The sequence below is a fragment of the Micromys minutus genome (assembly GCF_963924665.1).
Source record: "Micromys minutus genome assembly, chromosome: 17".
NCBI classification, from domain to species: Eukaryota; Metazoa; Chordata; class Mammalia; order Rodentia; family Muridae; genus Micromys; species Micromys minutus.
Window position 1 is genome coordinate 53,481,889 of NC_137952.1, and position 5,416 is coordinate 53,487,304.

General features: G+C 43.3%; 1 pseudogene across 1 annotated transcript; it reads left to right on the top strand.

The window, feature by feature from the left end:
* The first annotated feature begins 607 nt into the window (after positions 1-607).
* On the top strand, positions 608-4,696 carry LOC308431667 (cystatin-14-like; annotated as a pseudogene). The gene is made up of 3 exons: positions 608-808; positions 1,946-2,055; positions 4,616-4,696. The product of its transcript is annotated as a cystatin-14-like (transcript).
* Positions 4,697-5,416: the final 720 nt, after the last annotated feature.

The following is a 5,416-nucleotide window of genomic DNA, read 5'->3' on the forward strand; positions in this document are numbered from 1 at the left end:
GAGGATGAGAGCATGTCAGAATTGAGGGAAACTGAGAAACAGCATAGAAAACCAGGATAATGGAGTCAGATGTAACTGCTGGCCAAAGAGAGTCAGGACATTGAGGAAGGTGGCATCACACGCACCACCCCCCAACTGTTGGCCTTGAACTTGGCAGGTGATGTGTGTTGCAGGCAACAACTGATTCCATTTTCCAGATTTCTCAGGAGTTCCTCTGACTCTATGAACTCTTTCAAGCATCGTGTACAGACTAACAGGACAAGCACAGTTCCATTAGGCTGCAACATAAATGGCATTTGCCTTGGCAAGCCTGGGGGACAGCCCCAGAGCTGTGCATGCAGAGGCTATTTTTTTTAATGTTTGTTACACCAGGGTTTGTGTCACCACAGGGCAGGGGACATCTTCTGTTTGGTGTGGTGAGAAGGGATAAGGCAGGGGAGTGGAGATAAGGGCTTAGACAGAAGAACAAAGGAGACAGTCAGGAGCACAGGGCTCTGGTGGGCAGGGCCTTGTGGAATCCTGAGTCTAAAAGGGTTTTTATTTACTGTGGTAGTACCATCCCTTTACCCTTGGGTCCCCAGCCCCTAGGTTGATGCTAAAAACAGTCATGGTGTGGAAGATGCCCATGCTTGTAGGACTGATTGTGTTAGGCACTCATACATGGACCATTGACAAAGAATTTTTAGATGTTACTAAGGATCTAGATTATTTTGTGGCATCAGTGGAGTTTGCTGTGGCTCAGTTCAATGACAACAACTCAGAAGAGAACACGTACAGGTTGCTAGAAGGTGGGAAAGCCCAGAAAAAGGTGAGTCCGTGTGCAGAGCATTATCCCTTCATGAAGAGCCCTTTGCTGGGGTTTGGGGTGGATGGGCATCGGCAGGGACTTGTGAGGAGAGTATTTTGGGCCTGCAGAATACTCTACAGTCACAGACCTAGAGACACTCCCTGACCAAAGACACATTTGCTTTTTCCCTGTGTGACTCTGTCTTGGGTTGTTGTTAGACCTGGGCCCTGGGTCCTAAGAACCCTTGGTATCAAACACTTTACCACCTCTAGCTGCTTCTCAGCTGTGGAGATGCAGGCCTAGCTCATCATGTGGGACTGATTATGGAGGTGTGGAACCAATGTGATGGAATGAGTATATTCTTAGTATGTTCCAAGCATAAATGTAGGTAAAGACTTCTAGTGTGTTTTGTTAAGGGATCTTGTGTATTTGATGTATGTTGTGCAAAGATGGGTGTACCATTACCTGTATAGATTCCTAAGTGTCCAGTTTAGTCAGCATTTTGGGCAATCTCCACATCAGTCCACTGTGATGAGTATTCTTCTGTGGTAGGATTTTCTGCTTGGGTACTCTCTGAGTTTTTCCATATATGTTTAAGGGTATGACAATCATTCTCAATAACTTCTCAAAGCATCTTGAGCAGATTTTAAAACTGGATGGTGTGACTATATGTTCATCACTGTGTGTCTCTGAGAGGGGCATTTGCATGGAGTCTTCACTCATATGAAAGACAATAGATTGCTCATACCCCAGGAGAGGAGGAGCCCTGCCTGCTTGTTGTCTATCAAAGGAGTGGCTTTACAGGTACTTCTTAACCTAGCCCATGCTGCTCAAGTGAATGAGACTTGTCACCTCACTGTGTGAAGCTGCAGTGTGTGAAGCTTGCTGTTTGTATGGAATTTGATTGTGATCCTGAGAATTTGCCATACCCTACCTACATGCCCATGTCCCTGTAGCAGGAAGTGTTAGAAGACTGGTATATGTCTTGTGGCTCTCAAAGGCACATTTCTGTTAATAAAAACTGATAGCCCAGCCATATAGATGCTTATTTATAAGCACATGCGCATTGCCCATTTTCAACTTGTTCTTCCTGCTTTTTAAAATATTTATAAAAAAATCAAGTATTTATCAACTTTTTGCATAATTTTATTTCTACAGACATGGACAATGATTTTTTAATGGATTTGGAGATGGGCCACACTATTTGTAAGAAACATGATGAAAATATCCATAATTGCCCATTGCTACAAGGCTCTGGAGAAAAGAAGGTTAGAGAATAAAACTATTTCCAATTATAACTGATCTTCTGATAATAAAAAGATAATCAGGCAAAGCCTGGGACAAAAGTTAGGGAGGGTGTGGGAAAATCTAGATAGAATGAAGAGACATCTCAGGGGCCCCGCACTGGAAACAGAAAGGACCATACTTTCTCCATATTAATTTATTTATTACTTTATTTAAAATATTTGTATTAATTCTTTGAGAATTTTATACAATTCTGGTTCTTCTGTAACTCTTCCCATATCTACCTTCACTGCTCAACTTCATGTCCTAATTTTTTATTAATCTATTGAGTCTAGTTTGTGCTACCAATATATTCCTGGGTGTGGGCTGATTAACTGGATGCAGTTGACCTACCAGAACTACACTGAAGGCTCTCTCTCTCTCTCTCTCTCTCTCTCTCTCTCTCTCTCTCTCTCTCTCTCTCTCTCTCCCTCTCTCTCTCTCTCCCTCTCTCTCTCTCTCTCTCTCCCTCCCTCCCTCCCTTATTTATTATGTATGTGAGTACATTGTCTCTGTCTTCAGACACACCAGAAGAGGGTATTGGATCCCCTTTCAAATGGTTGTGAGCCACCACGTGGTTGCTGGGATTTGAACTCAGGACCTCTGGAAGAACAGTCAGTGTTCTTAATCACTGATCCACCTCTTCAGCCCTCTTTTTTTTCTTTTTCTTTTTAAATTTCAATTTTTTATTAATTAATTTATTTACATCCTAAATGCTGTTTCTCCTCCCAGTCCCTCCCCCATAGGGACCCTCCCTCCACCTCCCTCCTCTTCTCCTATGAGAGGATAGACCTCTCCTGGGTATCTACCCACCTTGGTCACATCAAGTCTCAGCCTGATTAGGCACATCCTTTCCCAGTGAGGCCAGACAAGACAGCTATGAAGACCAAGTTGCCTGCTGCTACATAGATGCCAGGGCCTCATTCCTTTGGTTGGCGGCTCAGACTATTGAGAGCTTCCAGGGGTAGAGGTTTGTTAATTCCTTTTTTTTTCCCCATGTGGAGTTCCCATATACTTTTTACCTCTTGTATGAATTGGTCTGGTTTTTGGTTGGCCTTTCATTCAGTCTCTGCTCCATCCCTGAATTTATTTTAGACAGGATAAGTTTTGGGTCAAAAGTTTTATGGGTGTGTTTGTATCCCTATCTTTCCACTGGGGGGTTCTGCCTGGCTACAGGAGGTGGCCTCTTCAGGTTTCATGTCCTCACTGTTAGGTGTCTTGGCTAAGGTCACTTGCATTGACTCCTGGGAGTCTGTACTATCCCAGGTCTCTGAGACTTCCTAGAGACTTTCCTTCACCACCCCAGGGAGCTACAGATTTCCATTCATTTTCCTGGCCCTTTGCACCTCTTTCCGGTCTCTCTCTGCACCTTATCCTGCTTCCACATTGCCCTCTCCCTCTGCTCTCTTATCCGTTTCTCTCCCTCTGCTTTCTATGATAATTTTGTTTCTCCTTCAAAGTGTGATTCAAACATCCTCACTTGGGTCTTCCTTCTTGTTTAATGTCTTGGGTCTGTGAGGGCACATCATGGGTATTCTGCTCTTTATGGCTAATATGTGTTTATCACTGAGTACATACCATGCATGTCCTTTCAGGCCTGGGGTACCTCACTCAAGAGGTTTTTTTTCTACTTTCTTCCATTTACCTGCAAAATTCATGATGTGCTTATTTTTTTTTACTAGATGAATATTATTTTATTGTGCAAAAGTACAATATTTTCTGTATCCATGCTTCAGTTGAGGGACATATGAATAGAGCTGCCATGAACACTGTGGCATATGTGTCAAAAGGGGTCATCTTAAGCAGACAGAGCCTGGCTCCCAAGCCTAAGGTAGCTCTCTACTACAGATGCCCACATGGCTTCCATCAATGATAAACCATGCCTATAGCCCTCATTTGACCTTTAGAGACCATCAGGATTTGGGAAGACAAAATCCTTCCTGAAGTCAATCAGCCCTCTTTTGCTCATATTTTGGGATTAGGAATTATCTAATTTATTCACTTACTCTGATTTTACTGATAGATTCTCAGTGATTTTCAGTGACACCACTGTCCTGTCTGACATGTAATCCACAGGATGTGGGACCCTGAGGATAGCTCTCCATTTCGGGTCTGTCAGGGTTTGTTTTTACCTTCCAACTAATGTCCTTGAAGTTGAATCATTTGGGGAGGCTTGTACTACTATTCTGTTGGGACATGCCTAATGGGACCTTCTTTCAAGCACTTTTCATTCCTTCAGGGCCCTTTGGATGGGGAAGTTCATCCATCATTATAGGTTGGAGGGTGGGGAGCTGTGAGGACAGGATGCCTCAGGGTAAAGAACCCGGGCTGCTGCTCTTTCAGTAGCCCCTTCTCTCAGGTGGAGGGATTTTGTGACTTGTGTTCATTGTCCTAGTGGAGGTTTGAGCTTTATGCTCCTTGCTTCTATAAAATAGTTGTTTCAGCTTTATTTTTGGAAAAAAAGTTTTTTTTTCATTTTGTATGCTGCCTTATTTCAATCATTAAAATGTTCTGACTTATGTATTATGTTTTTCTTTTTTTCAGGTGCTCTGTGTTTTCCAAGTAGATGCACAACCTTGGTTTTCCCAGTTCACCATTCTGAATAGCACCTGTGTGCCGACATAAGCAGGGGACAGGGGCTTTGGCTACATATAGTATTCTCTTTTCCTCCAGAGTATGACTATCTGTAGTCCAAGGTCTGTGTAGTGCTAATGCAATTAAAAGCATCTCACAGCCTCCTCTGGATCCCTGAGCCATGTTTGGGGCCTTTTATGTTGTTGATTTGCTAAGGAGACCATCTTCAATGATAAGCATTTTTGTTTTATTGCCCTGACTGCAGGTATAGATTTTGGAACAAATCAGACTCCTCAGTTTATGTGAAGTAGCTCATGTATGGGCCGGACTAGTGTGTGTTCTCTTTCATTCATTTACATATTTATTAATTCTTTAATTTCTCTATGCCCCTCACTTATACATTCATAAGGAATGCAGAAGCCAGGCATAGTGGTGCCCACCTATGGTCTAGCATTATACAGGAGATCGAGGGGGGAGGACCTTAGAAGCCCATGGGCTGGAGACCAGCTTAGGCAACACAGTGGTGTTAAAACTCACAAAGGAAATGAAAGAATACAGAATTTTCAGGGAATAGTAATTTGTCTCCTCATGGTTCTATGTCAGGAACCAGGCTCACGGTTGTACTTATTCTGCAGTGGGACCAGGCTCAGACTCAGAGGTGGAGGGAAGGAGTAAATGACAGGCTAGAAGACCTGACCCTCCTGAGCAGCACAAGCTGCCTGATATGGCTGGAAGTAAACACATATTCTAATGGGAGAGTTTCAGGTACCT